The 9,230-nt window shown below is 37.3% G+C and overlaps 1 non-coding gene across 1 annotated transcript; it reads right to left on the reverse strand.

The window, feature by feature from the left end:
• Nucleotides 1-6,235: 6,235 nt before the first annotated feature.
• Nucleotides 6,236-6,420, reverse strand: LOC124986038 (U2 spliceosomal RNA). Its single transcript, XR_007108948.1, has one exon. It is a non-coding gene; the product is annotated as a U2 spliceosomal RNA (small nuclear RNA).
• Nucleotides 6,421-9,230: the final 2,810 nt, after the last annotated feature.

Raw genomic sequence — 9,230 nt, forward strand, 5'->3', positions numbered from 1 at the left:
AAGTAGCAAGCAGCAGATGGATGTGAACAGAGGAAAGCAGCATCCAGATGAGGGGTCTGTGCTCCATCTATCTTCAAAACTCCTCCTCCCTTGGCAAATGTTTCTTTATTTTCTTTTTCTGTGTAGGCAGATAACATTTCAGAAAACACCCTAGAGATTAATTATCATGAATTAGCCCAGTTCAGTTTTTACTGCTATGTTTTTGATTATTTTATAGTTAAATATTGGCTTAGCTATGAATTCAGAAACTATCACCAGAGCTCTCTAAGTTTTTGTATCAATAAGACTATTACACAAACAACCGATAGTCATGTGTGCTTATGAAAATTGTGATTGCTTGTGCGTGCCTCAAGAAATTAAAGGCCCATCATTTGTTGATTTTGTAGAGAAACAAATAGTGTCCTGGCTGATCACTTTGGAAAACAGTTTTCATTTGTATCTTTAGTGCCTAACATGATTTCTAGTGTATAAAAGAATTTCACTAAGTGCTTATGGAAACAAATATTGGTTTCCATCCAGTGTATCTTCTTGGGATCCTTAAATACATAACTAAAAGGGTTCCTATAACTATGTATTGCCACTCCTACAACAAAGTACATAAATCACACATAAAAAATTAACAAGACTGAATTATTTCTTTAACAAGTCATTTTGTATGAACCAAGTGACTATTTGTCATAAAAACACTACAGGATATTGCTGATGGGACTGCAAATTAGCACAACCACTCTTGAAAGCAATATGGAGGTTCCTCAAAACACTAGTAGTGTAACAACCATATGACCCAGCTATCTCACTCCTTGCTATTTAGTCAAAAGAACTAACATCATCATAGTATAGTGATACTATTTTTATAGCAGCACAGTTCACAATAGCCAAATTATACTCAGCCCAGATGCCATCAATAGATGAATAGATCAAGAAAATGTGGTGTTTATGCACGATGGAGTTTTACTCAGCCATAAATAAGAATGGAATAATAGCATTTGCCATATAAATTGATGGAAATGGAGAAAATCATGCTAAGGGAAATAAGCCAGACTCAGTAAATCAAGGGTCAAATGTTTTCTCTCATATGTGGAAGCTAGAGCAAAACAAAGGAAAGAAGGTGGTAATAGGGGATCAGACCATCATAAAGATATAGGGAAAATGAGTGGAGTAGAAGGCAGAGAATGAAAGGGAGGGAGGAAGAGAGGGAGGACAGGAAAGGGGAGGAAATATGGCATGAATTTAATACAATCGTGTTATATGCATATATGAATGTACCACAGGGAATGTCACCTTTCTGTAGAAAAGTTCCAATCAAAAATAAGTAAATAAAGGTGCAAAAGGAAGATCAGAAGAGTAGAGAAAGAATAGGGGGCAGGAGGAGGGGAATAAAGGGGGGTGGGTAGTGAAATTAAATTCCTTGCATGTATGAGTTTTTTCAAAATGAACCCAACTAGTATGTATAACTATAATGCTATAATAAAAAAATAAACTCTATGGAAAAGGGATCTTTCTGAATATACTAATAGAAAACCCAAAGACGAAAACATAGCTCCTCACAAGGGGCAGTTTTCCCCAGAGTTTAACACAAATACTAAACAGAATAAGAGAAAATGTATCATGACATGTAATACAAACCTAACTTTTCTAAGAAATGACATGAACGTGTGGTATAGGCAAGAAGAAATAGGGACACAGCTCCACATGAGCTCGAGAGGTCTCTGGATGGGCTTGACCATTCAGCTCTCTCCCAGCGTCCCTCTAGATACCTGAAAACCCAGGAACCAAAGTGCTAAGCCCACTGATGCCGCTAACACATGCTGGGAGCACCAGAAAAGCAGAAGCACAAAAATCATTTTTAAATTAATATTTCAGAAGGAATTTCAGAGTGGTATCTCAGGAACTCCAAAAATTTTTGGTTATCTTTTCTGTTAGAGTTTAAGGTTTTAAAAATTCTGAATTATTTTTAACAGGAGTTGAGGTAGCTATGGCAAATGACAATGCAGGGTCTCTAAAAGACCAACCCAGGCAGGGCTAGTCAGACAATTATACACATGAGCAAAAATGAATATCTATAAAAAGACTAATCCAAACAGCTAAGTCTTCATCTTGCCCTTTTGTATACTACACCCGGTCATTGCTGCATGGTTAAGGTATTAACATAGAAAGCATGATGGAGTGGATTCCAAAACAAACCTTGCCTATAAATATGCCCTGGACCATTCCTGACCTTTAGCTTTCTCCTCTCCGCTCCACCATTATAGTCTTGAGACTATGGGTGTGTTACCTCGAGCAAATCCTGGTTTCTCACTGGACCAGAAAAGTCAGGAGGAAGAGCAGAACAAGAGGAACCATGGGCTTAGGTGTAAGACAGACCTTTCTTTGAGTTCTGCCTCTCTTAGTAGATTTGTAAAAATGAGCAAGTTTCCGAAAGTCTCTGGTCTTAAAATAGAGTCAATAATACCAACCTTACCAATTGTTGGGAAGAAGAAAGAGATAAAACATGTGACCTAGAAAATATGTGACAACTGACCTAATAGAGTGAGCAGGGGTTCAATAAATGGTAGCTGCTGCTACCAAGTAATCACAACTCAGCCACCCAAACAAGAAATCTTTCCTTCAATCAACAGTACTTAGTGCACACGCACCGTGAGCCAACTCCAGTGTCCTGAAATGGGCTATAGACTGCTACTGATGTGGGTAGAAGTGGTCTGGAAACTGGAATAGAGGGAAAGACAAGGAATTGAAGTTACTCTGTGTTTCTGAACAGAGAACATCAGATGTTCTTGCTACTACAGGATAAATTATCAAAAATTGGAGAGTTTGTAAAGTTAAGAAATCTAAGATCAGGCAAGGTCAAAATAGGCATTTCCAGGGCTGGGGATATAGCTCAGTTGGTAGAGTGCTTGCCTTGCAAGCAAAAGGCCCAGGGTTCAATCCCCAGCACCGCAAAAAAAAAAAAAAAAAAAAAAAAAAAAAATGGGCATTTCCATTTCATTCATAGTTTCTCTATTTTAAACTTTATTTAGATGTTAAGGCAAGGCCCCTACTAAGGTGGCTTGTACCTCAGTTCTAAACAAAATGGACTGGCTGAAGGAGGGAAGGCAAAACCCTTTAATTTCCATTCCTTCCCTAAAGAAGAAAGTCTCTAAATTTTATCTTCTTTCCTCTCCATCCCATTATGAGATTACTCAAAATACCACAGTCTTATTGAAATCAAGAAGTTTATACCTAACACAGCCAGAAGTCCAACTCATTAAAGGTTTCTTTTTGGTTAAGTTATATAATCTAAGACCAGAAGAGACTCTAGACTGTGTCAGTCATTACAATCCTACTGTGAATGAATTCATTTCACGACTTTCTCCCAAATTCCCCCAGTCAACAGCTGAGGGAATGAAAGTTTGTCAGGCATGATAGGATTTAATTCTTCCATGAGGAACCCAAAAGCTCTCATTACTTCCAAGTGTAGGCAGAAAAATGGCTCTTATAGATGTCCATGTCCTAATCCCCAGTAACTATGTCACCTTACATGCAAAAGTGATTTTGCAAACATGATTTTGAGATGGGGAGAGCACCCCAGATTATGCAATTGTATCCAATCTAATCACTTGAGTCTTTAAAAACAAAGAAACTTTCTCAGCTGGGTGAAAAAGAGGCACAATTAGTAAGCAGAGTCAAGGAGGAGCTACATTACTTACCTTGAAGATGGAGAAAGGGGGCCATGAGCCAGAGAATGTGTGTCTCCAGAAGCTAGAAAAGAAAAGAAGATAGATTCTTCACTAGAGCCTCAGAAAGGGTATAGCTATGAGGACACTTTGATTTTATCCCATGGAGACCTGTATTCAAATTCTGGAACAGTAAAGTAATAAACTTGTGTTGTTGTAAGCTAATTAATCTGTGGGGATTGTTACAGCAGAAATAGAAAACTAAAGTGGGAACTTCAGGCAAGGTGGGAAGAAAATGGGTCAAGGCAGAGCCATGGGAAGGTGGCTGGACTCAATCCCTTTCCCTGATACAGAGACTATACACCTTGAACACCATGGTGCTGACTATGCACAAAAGCAGAAGCTGGTGCCAACATCTGTAAATCCTGTACACATTTTTGCTCATTACATAAAACTTGTTTCTTCATTCTGGGGCATTTCTTTTCTCTCATTTGAGTATCATTGCTGCAGTTTATTACCTTCCTATAACTTTTCATGGGTTGTCACCATCTTGTTTCATTTGGGGATTATTTTTAAGACTTTATTTCAGATTAGAATACAAATTCACTTATCCCTCATTAAGCTCCAGGAACAAAGAGACTGTGAGTGTCTATTTGTCATCCTATTTCAAAGGTTCACTTACCGCATAATGAATGGTGCATTTCTCCTCTATCTGTTGAGTTATCATCTGCTCTAAGTCTCTCCTGTCCTCTCAGCCCACATGGACTTTCCAAAGGAGGGAATTTGCCCTTCAGTAATTCATAGTTCAGGGATTGATTTATTTACAGTAGCTAAATGATTTATTAAAGTTCATTTTGTGTTGTTTTTTGGATTAACCTTAGTTTGCAGATATGAGCACCATTGAGTGTTAACTTTTAAAAATATCATGGAACAATTCTGAAAATTGAAACACTAACATCGTCACCATAGAACAATAAGAAAATATCTGGTTTCATTCAACAAATCAGCTTGATGTACAAAGTCCTTGAAAATTACCAGGAAATTGATCCTAAGGGGAAACAAAGGCTAGTAGATTGGACCAGCCAAAGGTCATATATAAAAAGACTGGGTGGAGCTGGAAAAAAATCTAGGGCTCATGATTTTCAGTTTAGAGGATTTTGAGTTTCCTTTTTTTCCTTATGCACCTTCTTTTCCCAGCAGGCCCATCTAAAAGTGGGTGGGACCTAGACAAATCCTGTTTGGTTTCATGTTTTTCAATACCTATCCTTCACTTTTCTAAAAAATACATTTATACTGGTGAAATCAGGTGAAAAAATTTATGAACCTCAGTTCTTACAAGCATCAACCCATCAAGGGAGAAGTGGGAAGGGTCCCTCCTTCATCTGCTGCTGCTTTAGCCAACTTAGGACACAAGCCATAGACCCTTGGCAGCATGGCTCACGAGGCCCAGGATAGGTCCTTTAAAAGAAGCCCATGATAATCAGATCCACCCACAGGGATAAGTTTATTGCCCTTCACTTCATCTCTTTTCTCTATTTCTTCCTGTCTTCTTGGTGTCTTATATTTGCCCTGAGAATGTGGTTCTGGTATCTCCCCTAATTCAGCTCTTGGCCTTTCTCTGTCTAGTATCCAGAAACTGACTCTGGCCTTGCTGAGCTACTCCACCTCTTGCTTCCTAGATGGGCTTGATATTCATCCCTGACTTTCCAGCCAAGAATCGGGTTTCTCCAAGTTTCAGTCTCATTAACTCAGCATGTGACCGACTTGCCTTTGCTAGGGACATCTCTTTTTTGTTGTTTTATTTTTCACCTCCCATGATAATTAATGGGTAAAGTATTCATGACAGAATGCTTCTTTTTTCTTTCCTTAAAAAAAATGTTTTCTTCTTAGGGGCAGAAAACAGAATGGTGGTGGCCAAGTGCTGGGGGAGAGTGCCGAGAGGAATTGTGGTTTAATGGGTAGAGTTTCAGACTGATGGTAGAACTACAGTCACAACAATGTGAATATACTTAACACTACTGGACTACACACTTGCAAATGGTTCGTATGGTTAATTTTATTTCATGTGTCCTTTTTTGTTTATTTACTTATGTTTTATGTCCTCTGAAGGCGTGCACCATTTCTGAAGATACTGCAACACCAGGTCTGTGCCTGGAGAGGACAGAGCAGCTCCTAATCTCTGTGCTCCAAAAGTCCATTTAATATATTGTCCTCATGTCACAAATCCAAATTTTGCTCAGGGAGTGAGTAAGGCATACTTTGTAGCCCAGAAATGTCTTCTATGCTTTGCAGGCTCTTAATCAATATTCACCTTTCAATGACTTGAAATATAATGTCTACATGCTGTTTGCAAAGAGGATAAAATATTCTTGAATATCTTTTTTTTTATTATAGCATCTACCTAAATAAATAATAGCTCAATTAAAATAACAGGTGAATGATTAACTGCTTTCAAACTGGACTTGCCTATGTATATGTGATTCTAGATAGGAAGTTAAATATTTTATGTAAAACTCATGCATACAAGTTTTTCCTCTTATAGTTTTTATAAACTTGATGTGTCTTATTGCTTTTTGAATTAAGCTGTCTATGCATCATGAGCACCTAGTGCATACAAAATACCTGTCTGCTTGGTATAAAGAATTTAAAAATAAATATAATCAAAATATTTTAAAAAATATATTGTCCTCAAATGGAGGATGTATCATATATTAAATGGTTAGAACAGATACTACACTTGACGTTGGCCAAAAGATCAAGAAGCAAAGTGTGTATGTTTGTGTGTGTGTGTGTTTAAATCACAATTTTTTTAAAAAGGAAATTTTTTAAAAATGGTTTTTCCTGTGCTTTGCTCTTCATGCTTTTTTGCTGTGTTGTTGAAGTGGGTACCAAATTTACAAATACTTATTCATTCAGAAATAAAACCTACAACAAGGCCCATATCATTTCTTCCTTCACAAACCTGGTCCCAGCAATATGGAAGTATAAAGTCCACAAATAATAGTTGAAGACCAACTGAACCCTGCCAAACATGGCCAAACACTAGCAGAAGTTTAAAAGAGAATGTAAACAAGCCATTTTTTAGTGAAGTTTATACCCCTAAACTATAACAATAATAGATCTACCATTTACAAGGGTTATTCTGTGCCAGGAATTCTACTATGTTTTGTATACCTTATTTCTTTTATTGTTTCAACTATTGAATGAAGAAAGTACCTCCTTAGAAAGCAAAACTGGAATTAAGTTCAGCTGAAAATGCGATTAGTATGTATTAATGTCCGTATGCCAAGCAGAGTGTGGAAGAATCTTATATGAAGCTGTTTCTCTCCACTTTAAAGATAAGAAAATCAAGGCTCATCCAGGTTAAAAAGAAGTGCCAAAGACCACCTATCTAATAAGACACTGAGGTCATATTTGAAACTGGTGTCTGGCTGATTCTGATTCAAAGCAGCACACTCTTTTGCCATGCTACACAGTCTTCCCACGTAACAGTTACACAAGGTGGAAAATGGCTGAATGTGTAAAGAATGCCAAATGAAATAATGCCAGAGAGAAAAGAAGAGATCTACCTACATGTGGAGCTAGTCTGGTAGGTAAAGGATCTAGGAAGGAGAAATAACATAAGCAAGGAGCAGAATGAGGAACAAGGGGTTTGGGCGCAGTAAACAAGCGGTAGAGTTGGCTGGAATCTTCTAATCAAGATGTACAGCAATAGATGGGATGGGAAAGCTACTTGGGACCTGGACCTGCAGGACCCTGATGTCCAGTAGTAGAGAACAATTAAGATTTTTCACTCAGAGGTGAAGAGCTATGCTTTAGATATGTTCATCTAGCAAAGGAGTATGAGGCTTATAAAATGAACTGTGTAGAGATTGGAAGAATGTTGAAAAACCAAAGCTAGCTAAATTACTTCACTCCCCTTAATTCTATCTCTTTTTAGTTAACATTGCCTTTAACATTGGAAATATGCCCTCAACAAAATCTAGGATTTAGTAGGGTATTTACCTAACACTACTTGTTTTTAAATGATTTAAATAAGATATTTTTTTACCTCTCCCCTTAAAAGTCTGTAGATTTAAAACATAATTTGAAGCTCATTTTCCAAGGAGGAATCCAATTTGGCTTTTGTTGTTTCTGGTGGGATATTATATGATTTTATTTTTTTTATTGCAGGCCTTTAGAATGGTTCACAGATGTTGCAGCTAAAATAGATCCTCCTGGAACTATTTGGTTTGAGAAAATCTCTGTTGCCATGGATTAAATTAATAGGAGACCTCTTGTTTAAAATTTAAGACTGATATACTTTTAAGAAATAATGGTATTTCATTAAATTTATATAAGACAGTCATGGGGACAAGTGACATTTGGAACACTAACCATGGGTCTACCTCATTGCAACTAAGATTGAGTTATGCCATGTTCATATTAAAGACCATTTCTCCTCAGATCAACCAGGCCAACATTTTATGAACTAAGAAATTCATGCTCTTACTTGGTCAGCTGTACTGGAGAAATACAGCTATTGTTAGACTATCTATGATTTAAATTTTACATATAGATAGGCTGAAATTTAGTAAATCTCCATTAGAAACATTTAACAAAATATTATCAAATTTGAATACTAACTAAACACCAGCTGAGTCCTGCGCAAACTGACAGTGCACATAAGCAGCATCTAAAATGCACCCCTTGGTCTTCCTCTCTTTTACTCCTCCCCGTAGCAAACTCAACCACTGACACTAACATCAAATTTTCATTGTCTCACACTTGAGGGACTTGCACACCTACACCTCCAATTCTGACCCGTCTCTTCAGACTCAAATGCACAACTTTCTATTACGTATCTTCTTGTCAGGCACCTGACTTACAAGATGTCCAGTCCAAATTTACTGGTTTAACCACAACACAGCTGCTTCTGTATCTGGTGCCCAAAGTGGGATGTCTACATCAGCAGTTGCCAGATTATGTCCTAGGAACACTGACCACTCCTCCTCCCCCCCCCAAAAAAAAAGACTATATAAAAGAGATTTTATGGTCAACCAAGTCTAGGAAATTTAACATATCCTAAAACACTTTCTTGAGGATTTGTGATGAAAACTAAACTTCTAAAGGCTTTTAGGACTCCTGCAGACAAAAACTTGTTTATTTTGTTTATCCCAGTATTTTATTTGATATTAGATTCCTTGCACAACATCTGTTAACATTCTGAAAAACAAGTGTTCAGAAAAGACACTTTTAGACAATGACTGTAGATCACATTTTCTTCCTCTTATCTATCAGCTACTGTATGAAATCCATCGTTTCCTTGTGCAGTTATACCTGAGAGTATGTCTAGGCAGGCTGCCTGAATTCATCTCCACACTTAACCACTTATCAGTTGTGAGATCTAAACAAGCTACATCATGTCTCTGCTCGGTTTCTAGATCTTTAAAATGGCTGATCGTCCTTAAAGGACTGGAAGGATTAAATGAAGTACTAAGTTCAATGTATTTAGAACAATATTCAGAACATAATATTTACCCAATGAATGTTCAATTTTATTACTGTCCTTGTTACCTCCAAAATATCTTTCAACTC

Source organism: Sciurus carolinensis, chromosome 5, assembly GCF_902686445.1.
Source record: "Sciurus carolinensis chromosome 5, mSciCar1.2, whole genome shotgun sequence".
NCBI classification, from domain to species: domain Eukaryota; kingdom Metazoa; phylum Chordata; class Mammalia; order Rodentia; family Sciuridae; genus Sciurus; species Sciurus carolinensis.